General features: G+C 43.9%; 1 long non-coding RNA gene and 2 pseudogenes across 1 annotated transcript; 2 read left to right on the forward strand and 1 right to left on the reverse strand.

The window, feature by feature from the left end:
• Positions 1 to 5795: 5795 nt before the first annotated feature.
• On the forward strand, positions 5796 to 5934 carry LOC123088931 (uncharacterized; annotated as a pseudogene).
• Positions 5935 to 10383: 4449 nt separating this feature from the next.
• LOC123084461 (uncharacterized) lies at positions 10384 to 19935 on the reverse strand (annotated as a pseudogene).
• A 3016-nt stretch (positions 19936 to 22951) lies between these two features.
• On the forward strand, positions 22952 to 24701 carry LOC123083493 (uncharacterized). The gene is made up of 3 exons (XR_006439310.1): positions 22952 to 23010; positions 23940 to 24051; positions 24524 to 24701. It is a non-coding gene; the product is annotated as an uncharacterized lncRNA (long non-coding RNA).
• Positions 24702 to 24988: the final 287 nt, after the last annotated feature.

The raw sequence follows: 24988 nt of genomic DNA on the forward strand, positions 1-24988 counted from the left end.
ACTTCGGAGTTTCTTAATTTTCTGACAGCTTTTAATCTCATTCTTATGTGTTTGTTAGACTTCATGTTGTCCTCTGAACTCTTCACCTTGGTGATGACAGTCTGATTGTCACAGTTCATAAGGATAGCCGGAACCGGTTTATCAACCAATGGCAAGTCCATCAAAAGATCTCGAAGCCATCTTGCTTCAACACTAGGTGTGTTTAATGCTGTTAACTCTCCTTTCATTGTCGATCTCGTTAAGATCGTTTGCTTGCAAGACTTTCAGGAAACAGCATCACCTCCAAGAGTAAACATATACCCAGTTGTGGCCTTCATCTCATCAGCATCAGAGATCCAATTCACATCACTATACCCTTCAAGTACCGACGGGTATCCGATATAGTGAAGTCCATAGTTCATAGTACCTTTCAGATAGCGCATAACTCTCTCAACAGCATGCCAATGCACATCACCAGTTTGGAAACAAACCGGCTCAGTTTGCTCACAGCAAACGCGATGTCAGGCCTCGTTGTGCTCGCTAGGTACATCAGTGAACCAATCATTTGAGAGTATCTCAATTGATCTTTAACCATGCCTTTGGACTTTCGAATCAACACGCTAGGATCATATGGTGTTTGAGATGGTGTGCAGTCCGAATATCCAAAACGACTCAACACCTTCTCAACATAATGGGATTGCAGAAGTGTAATCCCACCCTCATTATCTCTCAGTAGCTTGATCAAGATAACATCAGCCACACCAAGGTCTTTCATCAGCCACAGCAGTTTTCTGATGATCCTATTGCTCTGCGCCCAGATGTGTAGTTATTATAAATGTGTAGAACAAAATATATCTGCTTCTGTCGAAGGAAATCCGGAAGTTTATTTTGCATGAACATAGTGCTCATTCCGTGATATGTTGTTACATGGTCTACCAATATTGATATGATAAAATCAAGAGGGCAATCCAACCAAATAAACAGTGCAGATCTTCTATCCTTTACAGGCAAGAGATTGCGCTACTACGTTAGCCTCCCCTCAGAATTTTTTTACAGCTTATCTTGTTGGCAAACATTCCCCAATTTTTTAAGACCGTCCTGCAGTACACAGAGTTTGGAACTCTGGGTGACCTCGCCGGAAGAGCTGGTTGCGGCAAGGAGACATTGCCCTGGTGATGCACACCCTCAACAGCAGCCCTGCGCCCTCGGTACTCTCACTGGGCACCTACCTTGCCTTGTTCCTTTCTCTGGGTTGCTTGTCTGAAATTTAAGAGCACTACAAGTTGTCAGGCAGCTTTAGCTCACCATATATCGACATGAATCATTGCTTCTCCGATCACTCCCTTCTTCAAGTTACAGGCAGTAAACGAGCATGTACTTGCGGTGGAGCCGTCAAATGCCTGCAAAACAACGCACTTTAATAGCCCCAATTGAATTGACACAAGGAATAAGCAACCATGTTTAAGACATATGGTCTAATAATATCTGCACGTGCACACAGCAAATATGGACAGTAGCAGAACTTCAGAAAGACCCATGGACATCCAGCAGTCAAGATTGCAAATACAACATCGCATATGTAGCAAAACTTCAGAAAGATGTATGGCAATTCGGTCAGCAAATCAGTGCTGCAAAAGCATCAGCAGAAAGACCCCTGACACATTGCAAAAGCATCAACATTCAGTCAGCAAAGAGGGTGGCAGAAAACAATATAAAAACAAATATACAGGATGATAAGTTCGAGCAGTATTTCGGTCTGCCAAGCCTTCATGCTTCTTGCATCAGTATATTTGTCCCCTGGAGCACACTTAGCCAGCTCGGCAGATGGAAATTAAGAGTTCAGGAGGGTCAAATAGTTCAGGCATGCCAGGAACAGCCCAACAGTGGTACCAGGTGGTGGTGGTGGTGGTGGACTGGTGGTGGCGGCCGTACTAGTAGTAGCCGCAGCAGGCTAATAGCCATAAACCGAATGCTTCAACAGGGAAGTGCATAGTTAACTAGTCAATAGGGAAGCGCATTCAGATCTCAAACGATGGTACCCTTCAGATTTAGTTTACAAATAGGAGCGCCCATATAGTGCTTTGGAGAGGCATTTGCTATCAACCGAAACAAAAGAACCGTCGAAAGGCACAGCCAATGGCAAATCATGGCCATGGTTGTTGCCTGTAAAAGTACTCCAACCACTGCTGAATTTTAGCTGATCATCTTCTAGGCCTGAAAAAACCATCTGAAAAGCCACGCATCACTTACTTTTTTCAGTATATAAACATCATCAAATGCCACTAGAACAATAGAGCGAACCATGGGATCTGGGACAAGATATTAGTCGTACACCCCACGCATTCCGCATGCAAAAAAGATCATAGCTGGTCCAGGACCCCTCTGGCTTATGACACTAGCCGGGAGAGATGGTACGCATCAGTGATGGATATTACTGTATGTATTATTGTGTTAATTCATTTCAGAGTGAAGTGATTTTAATACTATCACAAGACTACCATGTTTCTTTTTCCAGCATTCCCCAGACAGTTCAAACAATTAATCCTACACCCAACGCATTCCACATGCAAAAATCATTAAATCTGGTTCAGGGCCCCTCTTGCATATATGGCTCTAGCCAAGAGGTATGGTATGTATAGGGTGACGGATATTACTCTAGTCAGTGATATTGAATAGTATATACATTTATGATGTGAAAATATTGGAATACACAACCATGAATTGCTCAAATGAATGATTCCTAGCTAAAAGCAACATACCATGAACAGGAGTATCACACATTCAGGAAGACTCGCGATTAATGCACTGCAGCAAATTGAATCAACCTAATCCATCAGCTATTGATTTCTTGCCACCACCAAATGGACACCCAAGATGTTATCTTAGTGCTTGTGGACTATTATCCATTACTGCAACTTAATTAGAAAACACAACGAAAGGAATATAGTAAATGCTGCTATTTGTTACTAGTACGCCCGTACCTTGACAAGAGAGGAGCAGCTTCAGAAAGAGAAACTTGGACCAAAACCGCAGAAATAGTCAGATCTGCTTCTTCTACGCTGCTACTGCCCCTGAAATTATAGCAGAAATGGAGATAATACAAGAGTATGTGGTTCTTCCTCTCTAAGTAAGGGATGAACATTCCGTTGCACACGCTCATATGATATGTACAAAATGCGCATACACCCAGAATGGGAACTTTTCATCAAAGCTTGCAATTTTATTTAATTTTGAGATCTACTGAATTCATTAGATACAGGAGACACAAATAAACAGGCCTTGCTCAAATGCAGTACCCTACCAAAATACTGAATGAATAAGGTCAACTAGACATCGCAACAGTAACCAGCCTGATTGAATCATTTAGTACACTAGCAGGTTGACATCTGCATTAAGATTTAGGATTAGCACAATAACTGACTACTATGGAAAAGAGGGCCGATTACAGTAAAATTTAGCCCAAGAACATGTCTGAAACAACATCCAGTGCTGGGCAAATAAGAACAAGGGTAATAGCGTTCTTTCAGAATGACATGATGCATAATCTGTAGGTTTACCAGGCATTGTTCTGAGCTGGAAATCAAGCAAGCAGGATTGTGAGCACCAGCAAACTGAGCAGTATGATTCAAATAGATTTCAAAGTACACAGACAAATTCTTCGGCCCACTGAAGAGCCATTTCTTCGAGGAAGCACAAGGGTGGTCTGAAGGTAAAAAAGACTACTGCCCATCTGTGTCTGCTAATGGCTCTGAGAATATAGGAACATAGGGTAGAAATTGTTGTATATTGTCTTTCGCAAGATTAAGGATACAACCAAATCTCTGATGTTGCATATCATACGCTACCAAGGTATCGCCTGGGCGCGAAACCAGAAAAATGGTGTCGCAATCTGGATGAATCTCAACAACCCTGTACTCCAGCGCCGTTATGCTCATAAGCTTATCAATGCTGGCAGTGTGCTTCAGGACCAATTCTTTACTATCGCGATCCTTGAGGTACCAGAGTGATATCTCAGAATCCAGGATCTTATTGTTATCATCGACGGAAGCAATAGCATAGTGTAAGCAACCCTGCAATGATCCAACCGTACCAAATCTCGACCCATACTGCAGCCGAATAGTCTTCCACACGTTCCCCTCCGTGTCCACCACCACAGCACAAACTCCTCCAGGTTGCCAATCACGTACATCATACCGCCAACAAAGACACATTTAACAGAGCTTAACAGGCCCACTTCCTCAGCCATCCCACTATCCCTGCAACTCCAGGCTCCTGTGCGCGACGAGTAGATGCTCACTGCTGTCATGCTCGACGAGTATGTCTTGTCTCGTCGAAATGAAAAACGTGGAAATGGGATGAGACTGCTGGATCAAAGGCCAGACCTGCAGTGTGGCTACATCTGTTTGCCGGCGCCGGCGCCGGCCTGAGGAGGCGGCTCCACCCACCTCCCAGTGGTGGGATCGCACACTGCAAAACGGAAATCATCCCAATCCCAACTCGCCATCTTCTTCTTCAAGCCACGGTAGAGAAGGAGGCCACTGCAGGCGTCCACCTGGGTGATCCGGTTTGTTGCTGATGGTCATGTAGAGGAAGCCGACGAGGGTCTGGGGCAGCTTTTTGCGGTTGGACGGGTCGGCGATGAGGTGGCGCAAGGGCATGGGGACGCACTTGAAGCGGTGGAGGGACCTGACCGGGAGGCGGGAGAGGATCTCTAGGATGAGGTCGTCGGTGAGCAGGTTGGCCGCCTCCACCGTCACCCCCGGATGGCTGTCCTGCTCCGACTTGGTCTTCTTCTCGAGGCTCCTCTCCATCTCCGCCTTCTCCATGGATTGGAGCGGAAGGGCCTAGGCAGGAGCAGGGGTCAGATCTGCAGATGGAGAGAGGGAATCATGGATCAGGCCGAGGAAAATGGAGATTCCCGGGTAGAAGCCGGTGGTGGTGACCCCGCCGTGATGAGTCGGGAAAGGAAGTACCTTGGCTTGGTTTATGGCGGTGATGGGCGGCGGGGATGCAGCCGGCGGCGACGAGCTTCTGAGAGCGACACAGACCGGAGGACTGTTAAACATGTTATGGTAGGCCCATAGGGCGCACCGGCCGAACCAGGTCGGGCTAGATGGATAGAGCCGTATTGTTGTAACTTCTTATCTATCTATCTCTCTAGATCTTCCTTGTTTCTCAAGATGTAATCTCAACGACTTGTATGCTTATGAGGGAGATGCCCCTGCCTATATTAACATGCAATCGTCGCCTCCAACGAGGTACGACGTTCTCCGCTCGTTTACATGGTAATCAGAGCCTCCTCTATCCACCACATCTAGCAAAACCAATCACCAGCTATGTCGTCCTTCTCAAGCTCCGTTCAGGCCGCCTCCATCGGGCAGGTCGCCGAGAAGCTCACCCGCACCAACTACGTTCTGTGGCGTGCGCAGGTGACGCCGCAGCTGAGAGGTGCTGGTTACATCGGCTACGTCGACGGGACTATGCCGGAGCCCGCCAAGTTCCTCACCACGAAGGACAAGGACGGGAAGGAGGAGAAAACACCCAACCCTCTCTATCCGATCTGGTTCAGAGAAGGGTAGCAGGTACTTGGATACTTGCTCAATAACCTCACCACGGAAGTCCTCGTTCAGGTCACATCCATAGCCACGCCACACGAGCTCTGGGCAGCCCTTGCCCACATGTTCTCGTTGCAGTCCAGGGCGCGCGTCAACAACATCAGAGTCGCGCTCTCCACGGCGCAGAAGGGGACGCAGTCGGTGGCCACCTACTTCGCCCACATGAGGTCCCTTGCAGATGAGCTCACAGCTGCTGGCAAGCCCATCGATGATGATGAGCTCATCCCCTACATCACCTCCGGCCTCGACATGGAGTACCAGCCTCTTGTCTCCGCCAACAACGCCCGCACCAAGCCCATCAACCTCGACGACCTCTACGCCCAGATGAGCAACTTCGATCAGCGTCTCGCCCTCTACAGCGCGGCGGGATCCGATGGAGGCTTCAAATCCTCTGCAAACGCGGCCTCTCGCGGCCGCGGTGGCGGCGGACGCGGCGGCGGCGGCGGCTCATCCCGCTACCATGGGCCGCAGCGCACCAAGGGCAAGTCATCAGGCGGCGATGGTAGCCCTCCTCCACGCGGCAGAAATGGCGGCGGCGGTCGGCCCTACAACAACAGCAACAAGGTTTGTCGCGGAGGCCGCCCCCGCGCTGCTCCTAACGTCCCGCACTGCCAAATCTGTGGCAAGGCAGGCCACACCGCGCGGGACTGCTGGTACCGCTACGAGGAAGATGAAGAATCTTCCCAAGATGAGAAGGTTGCGGGGGCAGAATACGACTCCTACGGCGTCGACACGAACTGGTACGTGGACAGCGGCGCGACAAATCACATCACAGGGGAGTTGGAGAAGGTGACCATGCGCGAGAAGTATCGCGGGCAAGACCAAGTCCATACCGCCAATGGAGAAGGTATGAGCATTAGTCATGTTGGTCATTCAGTAATAAAAACTCCCTACAAAAATATTCGTCTCAGAAAAATCTTGCATGTCCCTAGTGCATCGAAAAATCTCCTTTACGTTCATCGCATTGCCATCGATAATCATGTATTCCTTGAATTTCATCTGTTTTTCTTTTTGATCAAGGATCAGGTCAGGAGGAAAATCATCTATGGAGGTAGATGCGTTCGAGGGCTCTACCCGTTGATTTCGGAGCTTAGGAGATTGAATAAACAAGCCTATGGTGTCACCAAAGTGTCTTCAACACGATGGCACGATTGATTAGGGCATGTCATTTCCTTCGATTGATAAATTGCTGAGAAAGAATAAGCTCCCGTTTGTTGGTGAGCGTAGTTGTGAAACCATTTGTGACTCATGCCAATGTGCTAAAACTCACTAGTTAGCTTATCCTATATCTACAAGTGTTTCCACCAAACCTCTTGAACTCATTTTTTCTGATGTTTGGGGTCTTGCGCCTACTTCAGTTGGGCGCCACACTTATCATGTGAGTTTCATCGATGATTTCAGTAAGTACACATGGATCTATCTCCTCAAAAAGAGATCTGATGTGTTTCAAGTTTTTCACAACTTCCAAGCACTTGTAGAAAGAAAGTTAAACTGCAAAATTCTAGCTATACAATCTGATTGGGGAGGGGAATACAGAAACCTCAATTCCTTCTTCCAACAGATTGGCATATCTCACCACATATCATGTCCCCATGCTCACCAACAGAACGGATCCGCCGGGCGTAAGCATAGGCATATCGTCGAAGAAGGTCTAGCTCTTTTTGCAGCTGCCTCTATGCCATTAAAATTCTGGGATGAAGCCTTTCTTACCACAGTTCATCTTATTAATATCCTACCCAGTAGAGTTGTCAACAATGAAACTCCGGTAGAACGCCTCCTTCACACCAAGCCCGATTGCAAATCACTCCGAGTGTTTGGCTGTACGTGCTGGCCAAATCATCGTCCCTACAATAATTGCAAGCTCCTATTTCGGTCAAAACAGTGTGTCTTCATCGGCTACAGTCCACAACATAAAGGTGTAAAATGCCTTGATGTATCCACGGGTCGTGTCTACATCTCCCGTGATGTCGTGTTCGACGAGACTGTTTTCCATTTTGCACATCTCCACCCAAACGCCGGCGCTCTCCTTCAAAAGGAAATCTATCTTCTACCATCTCATCTCACCAGTTTTGATAATGGAGATGCTTTTACTACTAATGATCAATTACTGACTAATTCTCCTACTAATGGTGGTGATGAGTTTTGTGATGAAGCAGAAAAAATTGGTGCAGAAAATGATGAAGAAATTAGCCAAACTTGTCATTTTACTTCAGTGCCAAGAAAATAATGTAGGTCTCCCAGATCCTTGAGAGCAAATTCAGAATTTAAATCTTTTAACAATCCTGTGATAGCCTCATCTGATGAACTTGTGACTATGATATCATCAACATATATAAGTACAAATATGTATGTATTTGACTTATTATAAATAAATAATGAGGTGTCAGACTTGGAAGGAGCAAAACCAAGTGCCTGAAGTTTTGAGCTCTCAACCTAGAATCCCCTTGTTAGAGTCTGAAGCAAAATGGAGCTCTCCCGTTCGTTTGGATTCTGGACCATCGGATCGAAATCTCCTCGCGACACAGGCCGTCGGATCTCGGTCCAAATTGTTGTGGGTCGTTGGATATTTACCCGGTCTTCCTCGGCCGTCGGATAAAATTCCAATTGCAACAGATTGTAATATCCATGCCCCCACCAGGGCATTTTTGTCATTTCACCACATAAACATATAAAAGCAGCAGCTCCCGTGCTAGAACCCTAGCCGCTGCCTCCCTCCCGCACTCGCCCCTCCCCCGCGGCCAGCTCCTCCCGCCTCGCCTCTCTCTCTCTCCCTCCAAACCCTAGAACCTCACCCGCGCCTCCCAGCCCCGCCGCCGTCCAGGTCCAGCCCCATGTTGCCGTCGTCTTCTCGCCCAGCCGGCCGCTGCCGCACCGCACGCTCGTCGCAGGGTTGAGAAGGGGAACCACTGCCCACTCCTGGAGCGCGAGGAGGACGTGGTGATGCGGCGCCCAGATCCACGATGACATCGACGCGCCGTCATCGACCTGAGCCGCCACCGTCCTCGAGGTCGGCCATGGAGGGGGGTCCGACCCAGCTGCAGCCGTTGACGGAGACACCCCAAACCCTAGCACGGGGACCGAGCCGCCATGGTGAGGCACTGCACCGGATCCCTCTCCTCTTCCCCCTTCTTTCACAGATTTCTCCTCTCTCTTTCTGTCCCTCTCTCACCACGGTCTCGTCTCTGTAGGAAGGAGGCCAGCGGCAAGGACGACGCCATGGTCCCTGATGTGCTCCCGGATCCGTCGCCCATCTGCCCCGACCTGGCCCTTCTCCTTCCCGCCGGCCAAGCGGAGCTGCTCGTGTCGCTGCTCTACCTGACGAGGGCATCGTGCTGAGGTGAGCCTCCTTCTGCTAGTGCCATAAGATACTGCAATGTTGGTATGCATGCTAACTTCTGGAGCGCGAGGAGGACGTGGTGATGCGGCGCCCAGATCCACGGTGACATCGACGCGCCGTCATCGACCTAAGCCGCCACCGTCCTCGAGGTCGGCCATGGAGGGGGGTCCGACCCAACTGCAGCTGTTGACGGAGACACCCCAAACCCTAGCACGGGGACCGAGCCGCCATGGTGAGGCACTGCACCGGATCCCTCTCCTCTTCCCCCTTCTTTCACGGATTTCTCCTCTCTCTTTCTGTCCCTCTCTCACCATGGCCTCGTCTCTGTAGGAAGGAGGCCAGCGGCGAGGACGACGCCATGGTCCCTGCTGTGCTCCCGGATCCGTCGCCCATCTGCCCCGACCTGGCCCTTCTCCTTCCCGCCGGCCAAGCGGAGCCGCTCGTGTCGCTGCTCTACCTGACGAGGGCATCTTGCTGAGGTGAGCCTCCTTCTGCTAGTGCCATAAGATAGTGCAATGTTGGTATGCATGCTAACTTCTGTATGTTTTGTATCAGCCATGTTGCATTGTATCAGCTATGTAAACAGTTCATGAGGAATGCCAATGGGGCTGTCATATGTATTTTATATTATTTTAATCTTCACCAATTTACTTCGTTAGTTGCAAAAGGTATCATGAGATTTAATTGATGATACTCATCATAAGACTAAAGAGTAGATGTGATACATAGTTGTAGTACATTTGTAGTCAGACTGCATATTTACACAAGTTTTTTTTGGTTACTTGCAAAATACTCTCTATAAGCAATTTGTTTAATGTGGCCCTGTTTGGCAATTGTAGCATGTTATGTGTAGGCATATGGGTAATACTGATATTACATATAAATTCATTTACTATAAACTAACCATCAAGGGTGCTTTACATGTCACGACACATAGGCATCTTACAAGCATAATTTTTCCAAACAATTGTAGTAGCTCGGCATTCGGTTTTTGCACAGTAGCTTTGCAAGCATATTACTACTCACGAAAGAATCTACGAAAGCCGCTGAAGTACGTACAAGTAGATCGGTGCAACTTTGCCCGTATCATTTTTTCTTGATAAGGCATGGTCGAGGTGGTGGTGAGATCTGGAGCTCCTGCCACGTGCTCGCTTGCTTCAGAAGAATCCTGCCAGGGGCACCATTTTTCTTCCTCCCAGGAAACATATCTGATCCTGGAGAATTCTTCCAGAAGCAGCAATGTTCCACAGGGATATGATATCTCTCTCCACCACCTGTGCTCTGCAGCAGCAGCTGCTATGTTTATCCTCATTGTTTACTTCAAGTCTGCAATGCCTGTTGTTAACTCTTATAATTAGACTAGTACAATGCCCGTGCGTTGCCACGGGCCTTTTAATTCTTTATTCTGATTGCACATATATATGTGTATTATTGTATATAACTCGGTGAATTTTAGGCCCCTTCGAACAACACCACGTCGGCAACTTTGTCAAAGGATTCCTTTTGAATGTTGACATAATACGTCTCCATCTCTCTCATACTTTGCAAAAATAAGCATATATGAAAATTCATCTTATATATTGTCATATCCAACAGGTATTATAGAAGAACCATTATTTGTACATATCTCTTCCAATTGTGTAAGACTTCAATGAGTTTGCAGTCTGCCCATCATAAAGCTTTGTGAGTTGACACTTTCAAAGCATCATCCGAAGCCATAGTTCTTATTTCCAATCTATAGAAGGGAATATATAAACACATATTTTAAAAAAAATCAGATAAGCCCATACACAATATATATTCATTTGTCAGTTGCTCGCTATGAGCAAGTGATATTTCTCTCACGGCAAACAATTATTTTCCCCTAAAAAACACAAACGGCAGCTCATTCTCTTCTCATCTTATAATAAACAAAACAGTTCACTCTCTGACCCTCACCGCACGGCACATGCACATCTCATTCCCCCGACTTGCTCTCCACGTCACGGCGTCGACGCCGCCATCTCTCCCCACCACGGCTTTTTGCTGCCGCCTTCCCTCGACGCCATGTCATTCAGCCCGCACCTTCCTCTCACCACCATCTCTCCTTCCCTCCACTGTGTCGCCCGCCCCCTTCTCTCCTCTCCACGACGTCCCAGCCCAATTCCCGGTGCCAAGGAATGCACATCGTCGTAGCTGAGGGTGACCACCACAGTGTGTTTTGCTGCCAAGTTATATGAAATGATATATATCATGTGATCCTTTTGCCTCTTTTAAAATAAAAAAGACTGTTGTCGAGGTATGTGTCCGTGAGTTGCCACAACACCAAACTTTATTGAGGCAATAAGAGAAGCATAAGAGGACAAATCCCAGAGAAAATGAAATAACCAAAAGAAGATTATGTTTTGGTTATGAAGCATAGACAGGGTCATCCACGAGGTTCCCCACACCGCCTCGCTCTCCATGGTAACTATCTATCAGCTCGAACCAGACAACCGGCATTCAGCAGATCGTGGATCTAGTGTGGGTTAACTCCCTCATTGTGATAAAAAAAAGGTACGGTCCACTACTTTGCCGTGCACTCTTCATTATTCACATTCTCCTTTCATTCACCCCTCTGCATCAAGTGCCGGCAGCAAGTGGCAACGGAGCAGCTGCGGATTCTTTCCATATCTGAGCACAATAAGATGGCCCTCAACCAGATTTGATTGGACTTGACACCCATGATTAGAAGGCTATCATCAACTTACTCACCGAGGTACCATCTGATGACAACAACATAATAAAAATCATTGCTTGCCGAGCTATGTCCCGTAGCAATTTCCTGACAAGCACTCAATCATAAGGACAAGTCAAGACATAATAACATATTGGCCATGCATTTCTAAAGATCTACAATACACATACCATGGTCATAATATGTGATGTCGTCTCTTTTTCCCTTTCATATTTTTAACAACGAGTTAAAATATTCCCTTGCCTCCAATATCATTGTGAAAGTTGCAATGCTCCACGTTGTGTCTCAATGTTGTCACACAATAGGGTCCTCTATTAGATGAATTTTGATAAAGAAAGTTGGTTTGTTATATCTTTGTAGTTTCTTATATACAAAAACTACCGTAACAAGATAAATAAGTAGAAAATTATTCTATTTTTCTACACTATCGACCCTAGGCAATTAGCATCATTTAAACGGTAAAATAATGCATTTCGTTAACTTGTGATGGTCGGTAAAATAATGCATTTTGATAACTTGTGAAAAATAATCAGAAAAATAAAAAGTAAAAGCACCATAGTTTCTAGGAAATGACTTCAGCTCATTCATATGAAAACATGTTTAGAAGATAGAAGTATATGAGCGCACCTGGTCATAAATTCCCTCGAAGAGAAAGGAATTATGACTGAAACATGAAGCTAGCATACGGATATCGATGATTAAATAAGGAGGAATGCACTCAAGAGAATGGAATAAAATTTTGAGTTTTTGCTTACAAATAATTCCTTGATTAAAACTTTCTTCCATCATCAGCATGCTAAATTTTGCAGTTTTTTTTTTGTAAGAAACTTCCAATCTATTCATCTTCAATCATGGCAGTATAAAGAACAACAAAGGTAATAAAAATTACATTCATGTCCGTGGACCGCCTAGCGACGACTACAAGCACTTGAGCGAGCCGAAGGCGCGCTGCCGTCATTGCCCCTCCATCACCGGAGCCGGGCAAACCTTGTTGTAGTAGACAGTCGGGAAGTTGTCGTGCTAAGGCCCCATAGTGCTAACTTTCCAATGTTAATTGATCAAGAAATAGAAAGTCAAAAACCGTTTTTTACTTGTATTTGCATGCAAATGTGTGGACGGATAACCGTTGGGAGATAAATAACAGAAATCATTAACTAAAACTATCGATGGTTAATCTGTATGGTGTGAAATATCTTGAGATCATCATAAAAACAATCAAATTGGACCTTTATGAAACTGCCACAACCCACCCCCAAGAACAAACACAAAAATATATGAAAAATATATAGCTAATATGGCAAGCATAGCCACGTCCATAATACAACCATAATGCATATCATTCCTGATACATTTCTACTGCAGGTAGAGTCATCATTCAAAACACAACAACACAAATTTATTCAATGTATGTTCTGAGGCCGGATGCAGTTGTATTTCTCTTGGATATCTCTTGAATATTCCGCATGAAAATATTAGATTGAAAGAAAACCCGAGTGAGCCTACAAGTTGAAGAAAAAAAAATCTAAACCTAAACATAAGAAACAAAACAAGGACATTTTATAAGAAACAAAAAAGTGATAAAGCACATACCTATAGGCCCGCATAGAAGGTAAGACACAACTGCACTATGAAATTAAGGGTTTCGCAAAACATTATGCACTCAAAAATATTAATTAGACCTATCCATTAATTTATTAGCATGCAAAGTCACTCGGCTAAAGGGAAGCATCAAGCAACACTTCTATGATTGGACTTAAAAGGACTACTACACCAACAAACATAAGCATCTGATAATTACCTATTCTTCTGATTTATTTGTAGGTTTTTCATACTATACCAGGGTTGGGGGCTGCAGATAAGTGGATCTCGAGGAGGTGTCATCGATCTGTATTGAGATCTCTAGATCGCTGCTCGGTCAACTTAGTGCAAGGAGCTACACCATCTGTAAACCATTGTAGGATACTACAAAATGGAAAAAAAATCATTTAATATAAGTGCATAACAATAGTAAGTCGTTCAAGGGAAAGCTTAACAAGTAAACAATTTAATTTTGTCATTATTCAGAAAGGAAAGATGCCTACTCATTTTGAAAAGAGTATGCCTACTCATTGTCGTAGCCTCGGTGTCATCAGAAAGAGCCTATCTATGTAATCAAGCACTCACGGGAAAACCTCTAAGGTTCTGGACTTCCTCCTTTGGTTGCAAGAGCAATCTGGTAGCAAGTCTCAAACAAAAGATGTAAAGCAACAAGTGATATATCTGATTGTCTTCCGCTGCATGTTGTGTCTTCTCTTCTGTTCACTTCTCTCTAGGCAGCAACCATCGTGATATCTATTTGCTTGTCTTCCCCACCATGTTTTAGGAGTGTATGAAGGCTGGTGCGAATAATCCCAATTTACACAATGGGTAATGCCAGTAAAAGATAGATCGATTGAACTCACATAGGCTGGCACTAATCACTCTGTTAACTGCTAAAGAGTGTAGACACATGCTGTTGGTTAGTAATCCCTCCGTCCGAAAAAGCTTGTCCCTAAAATGGATGAATCTAGCACACATTAACATGGTGGGGAAGATTTAGGAATTCTACCAGCTCCACGTGAAGTAAGATTTAGAAATTTGGCAGGATCTATAAAATTAGGGGCAAGCCAGTCTGAGCAAAATAATGGGACAAGGAATTAATGAGACAAGTTTCGTAATGCATCAATTGAGGTAGATATATGTATACAATTGATTTTTTAAACATAAACTATGAAAGAGTCCAACAGTAGACATCTTTTTGAAACAATGGAACAGTAATCACCAAGCAACAATTAAGCACTAATTTAATGTTGAGCCCAACATAAATTCTCATAAACAATAGACATTTGAATACCTTGCATCACTTTATTTGCTTGCAAAGTAGAAAGTTTGAGCAGTTCAACACTTCCAACTTTATATGACAAAGTTTACGATTCTTCTGTAGCCGTCCACATTTTCTCACATGAACATGCATCCAGCAATAATTTGGATACCTAGGTAACAAATATATTTCAAAAAAATCCCAACAAAATATCTCTCGTTTTCTCAATGTAACTACATTTACACATGTCGCAGAAAAAGTGGGAGAAATACTAAAGCTATACTACAGGACAAGGATATTCGCGATAGCATCCATGGAGCTCCCGGTAGGGCGAGGCAGGGTGTCCACCCCTCCTTTATTTCTGACAAACTATACTATAATATACATACCTGTGTACACTCGATCAATGGATGACAATTGCAATAAATCGCTGAAAGAGAAAGAGTTCTCTTTGATGTTGGGCTGTGACTTGTGAAAAGGCTCCTTATTTGGGTCGTGCTCTCGCGATGGCTGCACATAGGACCCACATGCACGACGCACCGAACCAGTCATCACGAAGGTACGAACAGGAACAGACAAACATAACATACACCACAAGCCCAGGCGCTGAACATACAGGAAGTGAGAAAGCTAAACCTTTTGAAAGCTAAATTGTTTGAAACCTAAACAAATGTTAATTACAACAATCAAGATAATTTATATATAATTACAACAATAAAACTGTAAAAGGCAAACAAAAGGCATGAGACAGCAATCAGTTATTGGGAAACAAAGTAATTCAAGGATACTAAAACTAATGAACAAAAATGGCACATATAGAAAATGCCCATCAAAAGGAAATGAATCATACCATGACTCAAATTCGTCATGGGATGAGAATATATCAGGCAAAATGAAATTCAGTAGCGACCACAACTCTGCCCCAACTCCTAGTCAAAGGAGCATTTTATCCATTGGAACGTGCCCCAACTCCCTCAATAATTTGCACTTTGTATTTTTTTAAAGATGTCCCTGGAAAAAAGAATCTGGCCAACACGTACATACATGGGGAAGAGAGAGAAATATATAAGGGCAATAATTCAGATCATGTGACTTCCACTTATAATTAGCAAGAAACTTTGCATCAAACATAGCCATCTCATATGAAGTGATTATTATCAGAAAACCAGGACCAACAGTTTTGGGCATGTAGTTTCTCGCTAGCTCTGTCCGAGCCACTTTATCTCCATGATAAATCAAACCATTTAGAGAAGGAGCAATCCTGAAATTAAGTATTCCACATAAGATAGCAAACAAACTAAGCACAGTGAAGGACAACTCTGGATGCTTTACCTCATTGAGTCGTTCAACCAGTTTGACAGGGTGGAAGGAAGAGCAATAACCATGTATGGACCATACAGACCATTCCCTTTAGGATGACCAAGAAATGCAATTGTCTGAATTGTTTTTCAAAGGCCCATTTGATCACGCAGTATCCCATTAAGCTCATTTCGCCACTGTGATATTAGCCACTTAACGCCTTTTATCTGGTAAGATTTCAACTTCCCCCTCTCAACAACAGAACAAGGCTGGCTTGCTCTCTTTCCCATTGTTCTTCTTCTGTTAGAGTACCATCATCAGCAGAATGATCTTCACGAGATCTTGGAAGCATGTCTGCCACTGTAGTTTTAGCCTTCGTCTGAACAACATTTTATTTCCAGTAATTAGGTATAACATAAGGTCTAATCGAGGAACATGAGTTGCTTTCCCTATATATTCTTCTAACTAAATATTATTCAACACTCAGAATGATGAGCCATCTCATGGAGAATATTAAAATAAATGTTATTCAACTGACATTAATAAGGGCATCTCCAGCCGTTGGCCCCCCAGGGGGCGTCTAAAAGCGCCGCCTGGGGGTGAGCCGGCGCAAAAAATGGCCCCGGGGGTGAGTCGGTCCCCATCCGTCAGCCCCCAGGGCCGCCCCCCAGGCGCGTATTTAAAAAAAAACCGTTCGGCGAAGTTATGATAAAAACTAGTTAAATTTCGGCCAAACATGGCAAGTTTCGGCGAAATTCGTGGGCACAGGCGAGTGGAGGCCGCCGGCTTTTATAGCCGGGCCGCGCCCGTGTGTACGCGTGCGAGGGAGGGGAGGCGTCAGCGTGCCGTCCCGTGAAGCGCTGCTGACCGGCGGCAGCCTTGCCATTGATTCCCCGCAGGAACCGAGGCCGTTGGGGGAAGACGAGGCGCCGAGTCGCTGATGCGGCTGGCCCGCGTCTTTTTCGCGCCAAAACAGCTCGCCCCGGCGCCCCCGGGCACCCCCCAGCGCACCGGGTTCGGGCTGGGTCCGCCGGCGCTGTTTTCGGCCCAAGCCGGCGAAAATCGGGCTCCTGGGGGCGCGACTGGGCCGTTTTTTCGGCGCCGGCGCGAAAAAATCGCCTGGGGAGGCCTTCCTGGGGGCGCGGCTGGAGATGCCCTAAGTCCAAGTCAAAGTAATTTAAACCATAGAACATCTTGAATAGTCCATTTAACTAAGATTTGTAACCTTTCGTTAAGAAAGATGCTACTAATAAAAAGGAAGTCAGGAATTTTTTATGAGTAGACATTATGAGATCAAGCTCCCCCATCTAAAGTTAATTCACGAGGAAACAACGACCAGATGAGGTAAATACACTCACTTTCAAAGTAGGTCAATGACAAACATCCGGTCTCTTCCTTGCCGAGCTGCCCTCAGTAAAAACTACCCTGTTCATCATGTTGACAAGCTTCCTCTCGCTGCAAATCCAACACGATTTAGCCTCTTCCTAACTAAGCAACAAATTTATACATTACCTTAGAGAACATGCAATAGCAGGTCATATCATGTTTGTGTAGGTAGGTAAAATTCACTAAATGATGATATTATAGAACCAAATTCTGTAAAGAACAAAGAAACAGACATGGGAGCAATCACCATCGACCAGCCAAGAAAATGTCGATCGCCTTGGTCCTGGAGTGTACAATACAGACTGTTAGTAGTGGCAAAGGTCCATTGAAGGTGTCTGTGAGCCAGAAGAGATAAGTGCCATGTAAAGTGACACAAACTTACAGTGAGTGGAGCACGGCAAGCTAGACGATGTTCCGACGAGATTGGCTGGGTCGGCAATTTTGATTTGCTGATTCAGAGATTCAATCGAGGGGCTTTATGGCACAGAAGAAGAGGGATGGCACCCTGGCAGCGAGCTGTATCAGTTCTCCTGTGCGGACACAGCACCCGGCCCATAGCCGCGAGCTGGATCAGTTCACCGACCTGGCAAATCACAACTTTTGCTCCATTCTGGCGTTTGTGCTGGAGGACGAAGTTGTGAAGACACGAACGTGGTGGGTATGAACTGCAACACAAATTCGACAGCCAACAACGATGGGAGCACATCTCTGAAGTAAAACAAATACACGATGCGGTAGAGGTCTGATTGTATAGTAACTTAAAGTTAACCAATCTTTTGGAGAGGACGTATAGACGCACACCACAAAGGTCCAGTTTGTAACTCGACAAAAGTGAACATGGGAGCAAATAAAACATGTACACGTTAAGATTTAATTTGTATTTTGTCTTCTATCACTTCGGCGATCATTTTAAAAGTATTTCTCTTCGATCATAGTAGTACTTTGACTTCAAGGAACTGACACTAATACAATCAGACCTATGTAGCCTGGATGAACCCCAACTCTGTTTGATTAATCGTTTGATATCCAATTAAGATAAAAATTAATCTAGACCTACAGCTCGAATAAGCTAAATTAGAGCACCGAGTGAGCACTGCACCAGCAATCATCCTCGAAGACCATGACCAAAATGATCAGAATTTTCTTCCTTTTTCCTCCTCACTCTAGCAATTATTTAGATTTCTTTCAGAATTAATGATCACAACAGATTTCTTTCAGAATTAATGATCACAGGAGATCACAGAAGAAGAAAACATGTGTGCATCCTTTCGGTAATATACATGAAAGGCAAAAGTTCAGAATGATACAATTTTATATTTTATTTACCTAGTAAGAAAATGGAGTTCCCATATTTTGGTGGATGAAATCTGAAGTAGTCCCTCCATATCAGCTCAAATAATACCCCGAAACCATTGACATGTCAGGAATAGCAGTCCAGTATGAATTAGAGCATTCTGTACACAAGGCTTCAAGCATGGAATTGAGCTTAGTCTTTCTGTTTTAGGATAAGATGATTGTCTTCCTCAAAAACACAATTTAGCACACTTCATAATAACACCTCCTGTGTCCTCTCAAGTTTCTCTAGCTCCACATCAACCCAGTCAACATACTTGCCTTCATAGAAGCATGGCGTTATTTCATATTAAAGCTAATTAAAAGAAGAGAGCAAAATTCACGACAATATCGCACTACCACCTGCCATTTTTTGGTAAGACTCCATCAGTCAAAGCATGGAGATCGGAGTCCTTCTCTCTATCATAACTAATTCTAAAAATTAGCATAAGTCTAAAAGCTTTCGAGGTGGTATGTTAAAACGAGGGAGAGAGACAACAAGGTAATAGACAAAGAACGGTTGCACCCATTGACTGGTTTTACCTGTAGTCAAATTTAGGGAAAATATAATGAAGAGCATTCACTACTAAATCCACGGTGGCGATATCTATTATGGAAGTATCCACCAAGTGGTCGTGTTGAACCTGTAAGCCAAAACAGGGGTCAAAAAAGTGAAAGACAGACAACATGCTGGTGAACTCTGCTGTCATAATTGAAGAGTGCAAACTTAACATAAGTGAACGAATGAACTGCAGTCTTTTCTTATATAATAACAACAATCTTGACAGCAACTTTTTTTCCCATCATGTGTTGTGGACGCATGGACTTGCACAAGAAAAGCACTTGCAAGCGGGACAAGGAAGAATTATGCAAAAACCTGCACCACCGGGAATAGGGGAAAGCCAAATTTTATGTCAGAGTTTCTTCTAAGCTAAAAACAAGCTGAGCATAAATCCAGGTTCTGATTTAAGGTGAATACTCTGTTGGCCAACAACTAAACTAAGCAGACTCATTCTGATTGTTTGGTTTTGCTAATCAATACAACAACGAAGTTACTTCAGCAGAGTGTAAGACAATGCCGTGATGCAATGAAGGAACTAACAGTTTGTGGCAATTCTCCATTCTCTTTCTTGATGACTCCACGGACGACCTCTTGAGCATCGGCGCCCTCATCATCTGCACATACACCTGTGGTAGTACAAGCAAACAAGCAGCTGTTCCTCAGCCACAAAATTATGCAATCTTACCACAGATGAATCCAAAGTGAATTCAGGCGTACCCTCACAGAGTTAGGAATTCCTTTCTGTACCAGTTGTGCGATGTGTTGGCCGAGCTTGATGTAGATGTTGCCGTTGCGAAAGCAGAGCTCCTGGAGTCGGTTGGCGGAGTGGCCACCCTGTGTGCACCCACTTTGTAGGAAGGAAGGAGACATGCAATCGGAGAGGCGAGGGATGCGCGCGGCCGCATTCGCCGGATCCCACCCCGCGTGCGCCCACTTCGTGGTTAGGGAGGCGACGTGCGACTAGAGAGGCGAGGGATGTGGGCGCCGCCGGGCCTCTGGATCGCGCGCGGCCGCGTTCGCCGGAGCCCGCACCGCGTGCGCCCACTTTGTGATTAGGGAGGAGACCGGTGTGGCAGGAGAGGAGGGGGAGCGGGGATCCTTCGCCGGTGGCCGCCCACGCTCGAGGGAGGGGTGGTGCAGCGGGGAACCTTAGGCAGAAGATCGAGAGGCGGCGGCGAAGGCCTGGAGTGGTGTCGGCTTTGATGTGCGAGGGCGGAGATGAAGGGATGGAGCGGCGAGGGCGGCAAACGAGGGTGGCGGCGAAGGGAGGGAGCGGCGGTTGCGGCGAACGAGGGCGGCGGCGATGGAGCGGCGGCGGCGGCGAACGAGGGCAGAGAGTCGTGCGTGAGAGTGGTTCTCGCTCGAGGGTGGGAGGCCTCGCTAGTATGTGCGTGTGATTGGTTTGGGGTTTTTTTCGCTGGTTAATTTTTGTAGGTTTTTTATCGTAGAATTTTTTTCGTTCGCTTTTTTTGGGTGCGACGGGAGGATAGCAACTGGACTGCGTGGGGGATAGGTACTGGTTTTTTCGGTTCGTGGCGGCTCAGCGTGAGGTGGGAGGAGGTACCAAAATAGGTACCAAATAAAACCAGATTAGGTGGGACGAAAATAAAACCCGAAACGCGGACTACCAACTGAGACATTAGGAGTAGAGATTCATTTGCTGCTCTTGGAACGAAAGGAGAAGAGAAGGACAGCCTGAGATTCCAATCCGAATTAATTTGACTTTAGAATGAGAGTAAGCACTAGAGGATTGGAAATGGGTGATTGTTTATATGTGTTTACTTTTTTGCTTTGAATGTATGCCTGACGGCTTATTAGATTGGCTTATACTACATGTTTGAGTCTCTACTTTGAACTGTACAACTGCTTGTTTATTAGCCCTGGAAAATGAATGGCTTCAATGGTGGGTGCATGTATGGTCAGGGGATTGTTTGGTCCATGCATGGAAGTGGACCAATTAGTTTTACTTTTTTTTACTTGGTTATGTTTGCTAATCTTGAGAATCTTCTCATAATGTTGAAAAGCCACTCTTGCTAATCTTGATTTCTTCCTTGTGTGCAGCCCCATTATGAGAAGGCTGTGAGACTTTTCAATGATCCGGATGCTGCACATCCTGGGAGAATATTGATGGCTAGGGTTGATTGTGCATCAGAGGTATTGTACTTCTCATGAAGGGTCATAATCTTCATCAGTTTGTTGAAGCTAAACAACTAAGCACTTAAAAGGGAGATATTCTTGCAATTCTATTGCTTTATGGTGAGATAACCTAGAGAAGTATTGATGTGTATCTTCGGTTCATAGTTGTCCTATTTGATACTTCATACCTGAAAGCTATAAATACAGGGGGTTTTCTCACGTGATAGATTAATCTCTCTTTTGATTTATTTTAATTCCCATTTCTGTCAGAAACCACAAAATGTACTGAATTGTAGTATTGTACTGCTAATATGTTAGTTTATCAAGCAGTGGTGTTCATTGGCATGCAGTGATGTTTTATTTCTTTTAAATGTTTGACACGGGTGAACATAAGTCCACTCCAGTTTTATGATGCCACAAATATTGTTTTTATTTTCCATAATTGCAACAGTAGCTTTTCCAGGCATGAGTTTACATCTTGAATAATGTCTCTGCTTACTTATGTCTTTCTATTGTTTTATGTTGGTCAAATACCAAGGATATGATTAGCCACATATGTCACTTTTTTTCTTAACCATGTATGAACGAAAAAAAACCTGTATGAACAAAACCATTCAGTATTTTTAGCCGAACAGTATATAGAAAAACCTTTGTATGAATACATATGGATTATTCAAGCCGAGCGAGCCAATTGGATGGTACGGAAGTACTGCCTAACCTAAGATCCCGGCTGCGACAAATAAAAAAACTTGAGATCCTGACTGCTGGAGAAATGACTTCTCCAGTTTTCCTCTTTTTAGTATATATAACGGATAAAGCACGAAAAATAATTAAAATGAATCATCCAGAATTGGATGTGTGTGTGTGGGAAAGCCTGAAAAAGAAGAACATTATTTTCAGGTTAACTATCTGATAGGAGTCTGACTAAACTCTAGCGGCAATACCGATGGTTGTCAGTGTTATTCACTATGCATCATATATGAATCTAATTATAGCGATATACAGTATGCACATGAATTAACTGGATTCCTGAATCTAATATTTAATGGTGACTAAGCCTAAGAGTTTTTATTTCAACTGCTTATGCAGGACAGGTTGTGTGCTTCGGGAGGCGGCAAGGTTAGACACCATACTTTGGTCCTTATGTATACCTGTAATGCCTGAATCAATTTTCTGATTTAAGTTTTGCATTTTTAGGCCCAAGGAATCTTGCGCATAAAACAAGATAATGACCAAGAAGAGCATGTGAGGGACCAGCAGGTGTTTATCCCGAGTGATTTCAGTGTTTGTCAAGTCTGATTAAGGTACTAAATTATTCTCTTGCACATAACTCCTAAGGCACATGAATCTGCCATTTATTCTTTCAATATTACATGATGACCGGGTTTATTGTTAACCTGAATGCTTCAATGAAGCTTGCCACCTTGCTTTTTCTCGAGCACATAGAAACTGAAGAAGAGATGAAGGCAACTGAACATCATGTTCGCAAAGTGAAGGGTTCTTGCAAGAAGAAAGAATGTATGTTATCCTACATTCTTTGTATTCTACTGACTCATTTATAGCTTTCCTGTATTCTTGCTGGTGTACCGTGTTGGTAGTTGGCTCCTTTCTTTTCTCTTCTTTCGCCATCGTACCCATCTTGCTGATCTGATGTGTATCTATCAATTTGATGCAGCGTTGTCATCTTATTTTCACGACGGCATGGTGTCTCGACGTGTGATGGATTCACTCACACGGAGGAAGCTTTTCTCTGCTACTCCGGCGACAAGCGCACAAGCTTTTGGGTCCATGGCGCCACCGGTAAACAAGGTATGTCCTGTTCCGTTGATTGATCAGTTCATCTTGCTTTTATAATTCTTACACTATGATTTGCTCAAATTCTATCAAGACAACGGTGGAAATTGAATTTATTTATTTGAAATGCATGCCATTTCCCCCTGATCATTAGTTCATATAACTTGATGATGTAAACCTGGTGCCGTTTAATCTTTTTCCATAAACCAGTTATTTGGGAGTTTGTTGCAAGCTATACCATCTTGATGCGTAACTACAGATTGTGTTCTTGCTATAATTTGTTACGACTTATATGTTTTATAATATTCCATGTAAATCAGAATATACTTGATGTGCATTCCTTGATTTTTTAATGTTAGGGGCCAAAATATATGTCCTTAATTAGTTCTTCCTCTGTACAGTGTAGGTGATAGTAACCCTTTTATGAAAATATATTCATTTTAGTCCCTAGCTCAGGTCTGCGCATTATATAATGAGTTAAATTTGCCGGTTTAAAATATTTGTGCTATCAATCCTTTCTGTCCTAGACAAAACTTATTAGTTTTGATTTTTTTGCTAATTTTAAATATTTCTGCTATCATCAGTGTAGATGGGAAGGGGTAGGAGCTCAACATGAAATGGACTATATTGTGAAGGCCTTTAACTAATAAGTACAGATTGTTTATTATAGAAACACACAAGTAAAAATTATGTGAGGTGATTTATTCATTTTAAGAGTTCCCTCATTAGTGTATCCCTCACTGTTAATTGCTATGAATTTTTAGCCATTTTTATAGAAAACACAAGTAAAAGATTATGTTTGGTTTCCCATATTATTCTTTACCTGCTTAATTTCTATGAATTTTTTCAATGTCAGATTACTATCCACATCTGTATGCTTTTCGTCGAAGTACTGGGTCAAGGGGATACCTGTATCACTATGTCATTTATTTCCTTTGATGCAGAACAACTCTGGGTGCTTGATTCTGTCTCTGGATAAGTGAAAATAGATGGCAGCGAAGTTGAACTGGTTTTGCAAACACTAGCAAGTATTTCTTCATCGCTTCCATCGTGCAAGTAATGCTTTTACATTCCCTCAATATGATATATTCCTCTACTTCCTAATCCAGTCGAAACATAATTTGAACTATATGATTCTTTCTGTTCATATTATCGAATAGTGAGCTTCGGTAGTGGCTTCAGCAAAAAAAAATTAGTGTGTACATCACTTGACCAAACATTAAGGCAGCGGCCCATATGTAGGTGCAGTCTCAAACAAAGAAAGAGAAAAGATAGTCTTGGTGTTAGTTACCTACATACTCAGATTCCTACATGAGCACGATAGAAAATTGAATATGTAGGTGCAGTCTCACACCAAGAAAGAGAAAAGATAACTTGGTGTCAACTACTCATGAATGGAAATAAAAACACTAGCTGGAATGATTTACTATTTTTGCTAGCTTGACAAAAAATACATTATTTCATTCTTAGCTTACTAAAACTTGGGTGTGTTGTATCTTGCTCATACATTTCAGTTGATTCTGCGCAGGTTGCGCTAGCATTGCGGGCATTTTTCTTCATATTTGGGAAGAGGGGATGAGGTTGAAAAATGAAGCTGGTGATGAAAAGAATGGAGGGCACCCGCAAAGTGATGACGAGGAAGGAGCCGTGCAGGAGACAGCTTTCAGAGCTTGAAGAAGATGGTTTCACATCCACGTTGATCTATGAAAATAGTAAGTATAAATCAAATTTGATATATGTCTCCCACGTGATTTAAAAAAATACCAAGGATATGATTAGCCACATATGTCACTTTCTTTCTTAACAATTTATGAACAAAAAACAAAACCTGTATGAACACCACCGTTCGATATTTTAGTCGAGCAGTATATAGCAGAACCTTTATAGAAATATTGATTATTCAAGCTGAGCGAGCCAATTGGATGGTACAGAAGTACTACTACCTAACTTAGGATCCCGACAGCAACAAAAAGAACTTGAGATCCTGACTGAT

The sequence above is a fragment of the Triticum aestivum genome, chromosome 4A, assembly GCF_018294505.1.
Source record: "Triticum aestivum cultivar Chinese Spring chromosome 4A, IWGSC CS RefSeq v2.1, whole genome shotgun sequence".
In the NCBI taxonomy this organism is placed as follows: Eukaryota; Viridiplantae; Streptophyta; class Magnoliopsida; order Poales; family Poaceae; genus Triticum; species Triticum aestivum.